This window comes from Mobula hypostoma, chromosome 7 (assembly GCF_963921235.1).
Source record: "Mobula hypostoma chromosome 7, sMobHyp1.1, whole genome shotgun sequence".
NCBI classification, from domain to species: Eukaryota; Metazoa; Chordata; class Chondrichthyes; order Myliobatiformes; family Myliobatidae; genus Mobula; species Mobula hypostoma.
This window is the reverse complement of record NC_086103.1, coordinates 177,353,884-177,365,425: the sequence shown is the minus strand read 5'-3', so window position 1 is coordinate 177,365,425 and position 11,542 is coordinate 177,353,884. Positions and strand designations below refer to the sequence as shown.

At 43.2% G+C, this 11,542-nt stretch overlaps 1 pseudogene; it reads left to right on the top strand.

Moving 5' to 3' along the window:
* Window positions 1-200: 200 nt before the first annotated feature.
* Window positions 201-281, top strand: LOC134349973 (U2 spliceosomal RNA; annotated as a pseudogene).
* Window positions 282-11,542: the final 11,261 nt, after the last annotated feature.

Here is an 11,542-nt window from a genome sequence, read left to right as displayed (position 1 = left end):
AGAAGTTGCTGCTTGAACTCAAGGCTGCTCTGTCATCAAGCACCCAAACATTAATGTCAGGAAACATGTGAGTGAGAATTTGAGGCAAAATCTGACAGAGCAGGAAATGCCCTCTGCTGGCCTCAGAAGCAGCCTGGAGTTTCATCTGCCCACACAGTGCGGGAAGAGTCCAGAAGTTTAGTCAGCATCTATGGGGAATAATCGCTTCTCGGCCTTTTGGCTAAGATCAAGTGTAGCATCTATGGGGAATAAACAGTTGACCTTGCAGGCCAAGACCCTTTACCTTTTGTTTGGGTTTGTTTGCAACTTGTAGAGAGTGAGACTCTGGAAGAACTTGTAGTAGAAATGGGAGACTATTCTGCCCATTAATGTTCTGCTGACTCAAGATTGTGTCTCCTCTGTGTCTCACCCACACTTGGCTATCTGAAGTCCCACGTCCCTTGATAACCCCAGCCCAATAAAAACCCCATCAGCCCCTTCTTTGGTAGCTCTAAAGAACCCTGAGAATGCATGGCTTTTGCATGAGGGAGCTTCAGTTTTCTATTACTCTTGTGGTTAGTCATCTCACCTGACTTCTTTCTGTATAGGAGGGGCTTAATGAGATTTTCCACAGAGAATATATCCCTTTAGAACAGAGATGAGGAGGTATTTCTTTAGCCAGAGGATGGTGAATCTGTGGAATTCATTGCCACGTATGGCTGTGGAGGCCAGGTCATTGGGTATATTTGAAGCAGAAGGTGAGAGGTTCTTGATTAGTATGGATGACAAAGGTTACGGGGAGAAAGCAGGAGAATGGGATTGAGAGGGATAATAAATTAGCCATGATTGTGTGGCAGGCCAGACTTGATGGGCCAAATAGCCTTGTTTGGCTTCTGTGTCATAGTTCTAATACTGACTTTTTTTCTTTTAATTCTCCCTCACTATTACAAATGACCCACAGAAAATGCTGGGGATTTTCATTAAAAGACGAAAAAGCACGGTTGGTCTCCATTTTAAGCCTATGGTTAATTTGAAGGAGGAGTATTAAAGTCATCCTGGACTCTGACCAGGCTCACCCTGATGTGTTTGCTTCTCTCTGAGACCCAAGGTAACTTGGAATAAGCATTGAGCCATGTAATTGGTGTCTTATTTAAGGAATCTTATACGGTAGAAAAATGTATTTAAAAGTGTTATCTGATCTGCTGAGTTCCTCCAGCATTTTGTGTATATTGCTCTGGATTACCAGCATCTGCAGAATCTCTTGTGTTTAAAAATGCTTCACTGCTGTTCACATGTACATCAAAAAATACAGCAAAATTTGTCAAATCAAATCAGCAAAAATTGTTCTGGGGGAATTGGGATTGAAATGGGGGCTCTGTGGGCCATACTTTGAGTATGAAATTCCGATCACCCTAGAGCTTTGGAAGAGGTACAGTTTTACCAAGATGCTTCCTGAATTAATGGGAATGAGCTATATGAAGAACGTGGACAAACATAGGTTGCTTTTTCTAGAGTGTCAGAGACTCACAGGGGACTTGATAGAAGATTATAAAAGTTATGAGAGACATACACTCAGTGACCTCTTTGTTAGGTACAGGAGTGAAACCTGGTCTTCTGCTGCTGTACCACATTCACTTCAAGGTTCGGTGTATTGTGCGCTCAGAGTTGCTCTTCTACACACTACTGTTGTAGCACGTGATTGTGTGAGTTACTGTCATCTTCCCATCAGCCAGAACCAGTCTGGCCAGTCTCCTCTGACCTCTCTCATTAACAAGGCGTTTTTGCCCACAGCACTGCTGCTCACTGGATATTTTTTGCACAATTCTCTATAAACGCTAGAGACCGTTGTGTGTGAAAACCTTGGGGATCAGCAGTTCCTGAAATACTCAAACCACACCATCTGGCACCAACAATCATTTAACAGTCAAATTCACTTAGATCACCTTTCTTCCCCATTTAGGTGTTTGGTCTGAAAAACAACTGAATCTCTTGACCATGTTGCATGCTGTTATGTATTGAGTTGTTACCGCATGAATGGCTGGTTAGATATTTGCATTAATGAGCCTGTGTACAGGTGTACCCAATAAAGTGGCCATTGAGTATATATACTGTAAATTCTCAGTTAGGCCATACATGCAGTATGCAAACATAATTGAAATTGGAATTGAAATTGGTTTATTATTGTCACATGTACCAAGGTACAACGAATAACTTATTTGCCTACTGTTCATACATATCAAATCATTAGACAATGCATTGAGGTAGTATCAGATAAAGCAATAATACAATGCAGAATAAAGTGCAACAGTTACAGAGAAATTACAATGCAAGGTCATATTGAGAGAGAGCGTGAGGTTAAGAGTCCACCTATCACACCAAGGAACCATTTAATAGTCTTATTACAGCATGCTAGAACCTGTCCTTGAGGCTGGAGCTATGAGCCTGCAGGCTTCTGAACTTCTGTCTGATATGAGAAGAGAGAAGATAGAATACCTGGGGTGGGTGGGGTCTTTGATGATGCTGGTAGTAAGAAGTATAGGTGGAGTCCATGGAGGGGAGGCTGGTTTCCATGATGTGCTGAGTTATGTCCCCAACTTTCTGCTCTTTCACGGGCCAAAGAGCCCGGTCTATGTTCAAACTTTAAGAGTGGCATTTATTGCCAATCCCTTGAAGAGTTGGTGTTTCTCCTTCCATAGAGGTGAAGCAAAGGAGACCAACGGATGACATAATCTGTGTTTATAAATTTATGAGGGGCATAATTTCACAATTTCTTTGGGAGTTTTAGACTTCCCTTGCCACGGTAGGGGAGTCTAAAACCTGATATTTAGGGTAAAATGAGAGAGAAAAGGGGATCTGAAGAGAATCTGTCATATCGGAGGTGATGTGTCTATGCAATGAGCTGTCAGAGGAAATGCTATAGGCTGGTATAATTACAACATCTAAAAGAGATTTGGACAGGTACATGGATTGGGAAGGTTTAGAGGAATATAGGCCAAAAGCAGGCAGGTGAGACGAGCTCATCTTGGTTACCATGGACCAAAGGGGCCAAAGGATCTCGGTCCCTATGGTGGTCATGAGAAGAAGGCATGTCTTGGATGATGAGTGTCCTTAACGATGGATGCTTCCTGTTTGAACACGTCCTCAATGGTGGGGAGGTTGTGCCTGTGATGGAGCTGACTCAGTCAACAACCTTCTGCAGACCCTTTGTTCCTGCACATTGGACCCTCCCTACAGGGTGTGATGAATGCTCTCCATAGTACATCTGTAGGAAATTTCGTGCACGTCCCCATGGACACTAGCTTCCATAGCAACAAGGATATCTTAGAAAGGTATCCATAATTCAGGACCCCCACTACTTACGGCATGCCCTTTTCATATTACTACCATCAAGGAGGAGGTTATAGATGCCTGAAGACACATATTCAACCATTTAGGGACTTACCCTCCGCCAGCAGATGTCTTAACAATCCATGAAACCATGAACCCAACCTCACTATTTTGGCTTATTTTTGAACTACTTATTTACTTTGAGATACATTTCTTATTGTAACTTTCAGTAAATTTGATGTATTATGCCAGTCTGCTGCCACAAATTTCATGAGATACAACACTGTGCAAAACTCTTAGGCACATACATACAGCTAGGGTGCCGAAGAATTTTGCACAGGACTGTAGTTGTCAACGTGGAGCGGACAGCAACTTTGTAAATCTGGCAGGAGTAAAGGATATTAGGAATGGTGCAGATGAAGTGCCGTGGTATTGGTTTTGGGCTGGTGACAGCACACCAGGGCAGGAGCGGGGGTGGTGTGGATGCAGACCCCATCCCTGAGACCCCAGCAAAATCAATTAATTCAAACAATTGTTTTATTGATCATTACAGAACGTCTCTCTGGTGCTTCCGGCTCCATCCACTCTCCCTTCCCCTTTCCCAGCCATAATTCCATTCCCCCTGTCCCCTTCCCACTCTCAGTCCACAACAGAGACCCATTTCAGAATCAAGTTTATCATCACTCACGTATGTCATCATTTTTTTTGCAGCAGTGGTACAGTGCAATACATAAAATTACTACAGTACTGTTCAAGAGACTTAGGCATCCTAGCTTTATGTATGTGCCTTACACTTTTGCAGAGTACTGTATGTTAGCAATAATAAACCTATTTCTGACACAAAACTCTCTCTGACTCCTAATGAAGTAGAGAACATACATAGAATAGTACAGCACAGTACAGGCCCTTTGGCCCACAATGTTGTGCCAACCATCAAACCCTGCCTCCCATATAACCACCCACCTTAAATTCCTCCATATACCTGTCTAGTAGTCTCTTAAACTTCACTAGTGTATCTGCCTCCACCACTGACTCAGGCAGTGCATTCCATGCACCAACTACTATCTGAGTGAAAAACCTTCCTCTAATATCCCCCTTGAACTTCCCACCCCTTACCTTAAAGCCATGTCCTCTTGTATTGAGCAGTGGTGCCCTGGGGAAGAGGCGCTGGCTATCCACTCTATCTATTCCTCTTAATATCTCGTATACTTCTATCATGTCTCCTCTCATCCTCCTTCTCTCCAAAGAGTAAAGCCCTAGCTCCCTTAATCTCTGATCATAATGCATACTCTGTAAACCAGGCAGCATCCTGGTAAATCTGCTCTGTACCCTTTCCAATGCTTCCACATCCTTCCTATAGTGAGGCGACCAGAAATGGACACAGTACTCCAAGTGTGGCCTAACCAGAGTTTTATAGAGCTGCTAATCTGCCTTCTTCATGATTGCATCAATATGTTGGGCCTAGGATAGACTTTCTGCGATGTTGACACCCAGGAACTTGGAAGCTGAACAACAGTTAGAAAGTGAGAACATAGATACAATAATTCAGAAGGTGCAAAATGTAAAGCAGAAGGCTGTGCCTGGAAGGTCAGGCAGTACCTGTCCTCCCATTCCAGAGCAAAAAAAAAAACAAAATAAGTTTTAAAAAATCAAACTGAGCCAATATCACAGAAGGATGATTGATCAAAGAAATCAAGTTACCTCAAAGTATTGGATCCAAAAGGCTGTTATATGTAGAATTGGAAGATCAAGTGCTGTTCCTCAAGCTTGTGATGGGCCTCATTACAACAGTAAGACCATAAAACCATAAGACATAGGAGCAGAAGTAGACAATTCAACCCATTGAGCCTGCTCCACTATTCTATCATGGCTGATTTATTATCCCTCTCAACCCCATTCTCATGCCTTCTTTGATACCCTGACTAATTATAAATCTATCTATCAGCCTCTGCTTTAAACATACCTAATGACTTGGCCTCCACACCCATCTGTGGCAAAGAATTCCACAGATTCATCATCCCCTGGCTAAAGAAATTCTCCCTCATTTCTGTTCTAAAGGAATGTCCTTCTATTCAGAATCAGAACCAGGATCAAAATCAGGTTTAATATCATCAGCACGTCATGAAATTTGTTAAGTTAGTGGCAGCAGTACAATACAATACATGATAAATATAGAAAATAAATAAGTAAATCAATTAATGTAAGTGCTTAAATATGTATAATGAATAGCTAAATTAAAAACTGTGCAGATACAGAAGTTAAAAAAAAAGGTAGTGATCATGGGTTTAATGTCCATTTAGGAATTGGATGGCAGAGGGGAAGAAACTGGTCCTGAATCACTGAGTGTGTGCCTTCAGGCTTCTGTACCTCCGGCCTGATGTTAAACATGAGAAGAGGGCATGTCCTGGGTGGTGGGGATCTTTAATAATGGACTCTGCTTTTCTGAGGCACCGCTCCTTGAAGATGTTGTGGATACTACAGAAACTAGTACCCATGATGGAGCTGGATAATTTTACAACTTTCTGTAGCTTCTTTTGATCTTGTGCCCATGCCCATGCCAGACAGTGATGCAGCCTGCAGGAATACTCTCCACAGTATATCTGTAGAAGTTTTCGAGTGCTTTAGGTGACAAAACAAATCTCCTTAAACTCCTAATGAAATATAGCCACTGTCTTGCCTTTTTATAGCTGCATTGATATGTCGGGACCAGGTTAGATCCTCAGAGACCTTGACACACAGGAGCTTGAAATTGCTTACTCTCTCCACTTCTGATCCCTCTGTGAGGATTGGTTCATATCCCAGGGGTTCCCAACCCTTTCTTTCATGCCATAGATCAACGCTACTAAGCAAGGGGTCCATGTACTCCAAGTTGGGAACCCTGTTCTATTCTGAGGCTGTGCTCTCTGGTCCTAGACTCTCCCACTATAGGAAACATCCATTCCATGACTACTCTTAGGCCTTTCAATATTCAATAGGTTTCAATGAGATTCCCCCTCAATCTTCTAAACTCCAGTGAGCACAGGCCCAGAACCAACAAATGCCCTTAATTGTTAATTCTTCCATTCTTAGAATCATTCACATGAACTTAACCTGGTAAGGGGCCCAAAACTGCTCACAATACTCCAAGTGCGGTCTTGCCAATGCCTCAGTCTAAGGGAAGACACCAACCAATGGGTCAGTATTGGAGTTGGGTGGGGCAGCAGTGGAGGCCAAGTCACTGGGTGTATTTAAGGCAGAGATTGATAGATATCTGAGCAGCCAGGGCATCAAAGGTTATAGTGAGAAGGCGCGGGAGTGGGACTAAATGGGAGAATGGATCAGCTCATGATAAAATGGTGGAGCAGACTCGATGGGCCGAATGGCCAACTTCTGCTCCTTTGTCTTATGGTCTGTCTTCTGGTCTTAAAGTGTCAAGCAAGAAGAAGCTCAGGGTTATCCCTGTGGACTGAACCAAGGTGCTCCACAAAGTGACAACACTCTCCGGCGTAGTGAAGATGGAGGGTATGTAGATTGAATAGTCTCAGGCCAGAATATTGAGTTCTGTGGATAGTGGGAATGGAGGAGGTCAAGGAGTGAGAACTGAAGAAAGGAAAATTATTTTGTTAGCCATACAGTCAGTGAATCCATGTTGACTGAGTCAGTAGGCTAATTCTTCAACCAGAGGGTGGTACGCCTGTGGAATCTGGTGCCATAGAGGGATATACTGGTCAAGTCATTGGTAGAGATTGATAGTTTCTTAATTGGTAAAGGGGTCAAGAGTTAAGAAGTGAAGGCAGAAGAATGGGGTTGAAGGAAAGAAATCAGTCATGATTGAATAGAAACATAGAAACATAGAAAATAGGTGCAGGAGTAGGCCATTCGGCCCTTCGAACCTGCACCGCCATTTATTATGATCATGGCTGATCATCCAACACAGAACCCCGCCCCAGCCTTCCCTCCATACCCCCTGACCCCCGTAGCCACAAGGGCCATATCTAACTCCCTCTTAAATATAGCCAATGAACTGGCCTCAACTGTTTCCTGTGGCAGAGAATTCCACAGATTCACCACTCTCTGTGTGAAGAAGTTTTTCCTAATCTCGGTCCTAAAAGGCTTCCCCTCTATCCTCAAACTGTGGCCCCTCGTTCTGGACTTCCCCAACATCGGGAACAATCTTCCTGCATCTAGCCTGTCCAATCCCTTTAGGATCTTATACGTTTCAATCAGATCCCCCCTCAATCTTCTAAATTCCAACGAGTACAAGCCCAGTTCATCCAGTCTTTCTTCATATGAAAGTCCTGCCATCCCAGGAATCAATCTGGTGAACCTTCTTTGTACTCCCTCTAAGGCAAGGATGTCTTTCCTCAGATTAGGGGACCAAAACTGCACACAATACTCCAGGTGTGGTCTCACCAAGACCTTGTACAACTGCAGTAGTACCTCCCTGCTCCTATACTCGAATCCTCTCACTATAAATGCCAGCATACCATTCGCCTTTTTCACCGCCTGCTGTACCTGCATGCCCACTTTCAATGACTGGTGTATAATGACACCCAGGTCTCGTTGCACCTCCCCTTTTCCTAATTGGCCACCATTCAGATCATAATCTGTTTTCCTATTTTTGCCACCAAAGTGGATAACTTCACATTTATCCACATTAAATTGCATCTGCCATGAATTTGCCCACTCACCCAACCTATCCAAGTCACCCTGCATCCTCTTAGCATCCTCCTCACTGCTAACACTGCCACCCAGCTTCGTGTCATCCGCAAACTTGGAGATGCTGCATTTAATTCCCTCATCCAAGTCATTAATATATATTGTAAACAACTGGAGTCCCAGCACTGAGCCCTGCGGTACCCCACTAGTCACCGCCTGCCATCCTGAAAAGGTCCCGTTTATTCCCACTCTTTGCTTCCTGTCTGCTAACCAATTCTCCACCCACACCAATACCTTACCCCCAATACCGTGTGCTTTAAGTTTGCACACTAATCTCCTGTGTGGCACCTTGTCAAAAGCCTTTTGAAAATCCAAATATACCACATCCACTGGTTCTCCCCTATCCACTCTACTAGTTACATCCTCAAAAAATTCTATGAGATTCATCAGACATGATTTTCCTTTCACAAATCCATGCTGACTTTGTCCGATCATTTCACCGCTTTCCAAATGTGCTGTTATCACATCCTTGATAACTGACTCCAGCAGTTTCCCCACCACCGACGTTAGGCTAACCGGTCTATAATTCCCCGGTTTCTCTCTCCCTCCTTTTTTAAAAAGTGGAGTTACATTAGCCACCCTCCAATCCTCAGGAACTAGTCCAGAATCTAACGAGTTTTGAAAAATTATCACTAATGCATCCACTATTTCTTGGGCTACTTCCTTAAGCACTCTAGGATGCAGACCATCTGGCCCTGGGGATTTATCTGCCTTCAATCCCTTCAATTTACCTAATATCACTTCCCTACTAACATGTATTTCGCTCAGTTCCTCCATCTCACTGGACCCTCTGTCCCCTCCTATTTCTGGAAGATTATTTATGTCCTCCTTAGTGAAGACAGAACCAAAGTAATTATTCAATTGGTCTGCCATGTCCTTGCTCCCCATAATCAATTCACCTGTTTCTGTCTGCAGGGGACCTACATTTGTCTTTACCAGTCTTTTCCTTTTTACATATCTATAAATGGTGGAGCAGGAATGATGGGCTGAATGGCCTAATTGTGCTCCTATGTCTGATGGTCTCATGGAGAAATAACTGGAGAATGGATTTGAGAAAAGAAACAATCAGCCGTGATTTAACAGTGGAGCAGACCTGATGGGTCAAATGGCCTAATTCTCCTCCCAGATCTTATGGCGTTGTGGTCTTAATGGGTGGTGATTTAGGGAGATGATTGTTGACACTATTAGTGTTAATGGATCTGTTATAGGGGAAGTGAAATGGCTCGCAGAGGAAGTGCATTTCAGGAATAAAAGGCCAGTTCTGTAAAGGGCTCGATCTGGCTGGAGGTCCTGCTGTTCAAATTGACAGCTCGTAACAGAGAGGCTTAATAGAGAGCCCCTAATCCATTTAGAAACAGGAGCAATAGATGGACACCAGGAACCTTTCGATATTGGCTCTTGAGAGATTACTGTGTGAAATATATTAGATTAGGTTTGAAGTAACAACTTTAATTCAAATATTAATTTATATTACTATCTGCCAAATCTAGTTTCCTTCAAGATACTCAGGAAACTGTAAATGCCAAGAATTATTGATATATCTGAGCTGCACTGAACTAAATGAGAAATTATCAAGCACGTGCTATTGTACACCGATCTCAGCACCTTATCTCCTGGTAACTTCTGTCCCTGCTATGTACTTATTTATTCCCTGCTCCTCTCCATAGTGGTGCTACGACATAAATGGTTTGTTGATTGTGAAGTCCTTAATTCTGATTTATAAATCCAAATCTTCTTTAATACTACCACCTTTATATACACTCAGTGGCCACTTTATTAGGTACACCTTTACACCTGCTCGCTAATGCAAATATCTAATCAGTCAATCATGTGACAACAACTCACTGTACAAAAACATGCAGACATGATCAAGAGGTTCAGCTGTTGTTCAGGACAAGTATCAGAATGGGAAAGAAGTGTGACCTAAGTGACTTTGACCATGGAATGATTGTTGGTGCCAGACAGGGTGGTCTGAGTATCTCAGAAACTGCTGATTTCCAGGAATTTTCATACACAATATTCAACGTTCAAAATTCTCTAGAGTTTACAGGGAATGGTACAAAAACAAAGAAAGAAAAAGAAGCATCCAGTGAGCTGCGGTTCCGTGGGCATAACTGTTTTGTTAATGAGAGAGGCCAGATTGGTTCAAGCTGAAGGGAAGGTGACAGTAACTCAATTATAGCCACATGTTACCACAGCAGTGTGCAGAAGAGCATCTCTGAAAACACAACAAATTGAACCTTCTACAGCAGCAGGAGATACCTAATAAAGTGGCCACTGACTGTACATGAAATATCTCTAATAATACAACCATTACCCAGGAAACCATGATGTATATTGTTTGAGGTCTTAACGATCAAAACATTTTTCTTCTCTGATGGCCCAAAGCTTTGCTGATGCATAGAGAACAATGGTGAATCTTATCTTCTCTGAGTGATGGCCCGTAGGGTTTGGGAAGTGGTTCATGTTATACAAAGTCTTGCCATGAAAATTGTTAATTGTTGGAGAGTGGTGCTGTTCTCACCACTCCGCATCACATGTCCATATCATGACCTGGTATGGAAACACCAACGCTCTTGAACGGAAAATCCTATAAAAAGTACTGGATAATGCCCAGTCCATCACAGGGAATAGGAGGGTTAACATATGAGGAACGTTTGAACGCTCTTGGACTGTACTCCTTGGAGTTTAGAAGAATGAGGGTGGACCTCATAGAAACATTTCGAATGTTGAAAGGCATGGACAGAGTGGATGTGGCAAAGTTGTTTCCCATGGTGGGGGAGTCTAGTACGAGAGGGCATGACTTAAGGATTGAAGAGCGCCCATTCAGGGCAGAGATTTGAAGAAATTTTTTTTAGCCGGAGGGTGGTGAATCTATGGAATTTGTTGCCATGGGCGGCAGTGGAGGCCAAGTCATTGGGTGTATTTGAGGCAGAGATTGATAGGTATCTGAGTAGCCAGGGCATCAAAGGTTATGGTAAGAAGGCGGGGGACTGGGACTAAATGGGAGAATGGATCAGCTCATGATAAAATCGTGGAGCAGACTCGATGGGCCGAAAGGCTGACTTCCGCTCCCTTGTCTTGTTGTCTTATGGTCTTATAGGTAAAGCCCTCCCCACCATTGAGCACATCTACATGGTGCGCTGTTGCAGGAAAGCAGCATCCATCATCAAGGATTCCCACCACCCTGACCAAGCCATCCTCTGGCTCCTGCCATCAGGAAGAAGGTACAGAGGACGTAGGATCCACACAATCAAGTTCAGGAACAATTATTACTCCTCAATTATCAGGCTCCTGAACTAGAGGGGACGAACTGTTCTCAGTCTTCTAGCCGGGTGTAATTATAAATTTTAATCAACGTTTCGATAACAAACTCTGCCATCTTCATCTCTGGAGATAGCAGAGTTTGTCACTGACCTGTCAGTTAGAATTGATACCTGTACCCTGAGAAGAGTTCGTTCATCACATACGCCAGGAAAACACTAAATCCTTTTTCAGATGAGATAACTTCACTTGTCCTGTCAGTGAACTGTTCCCA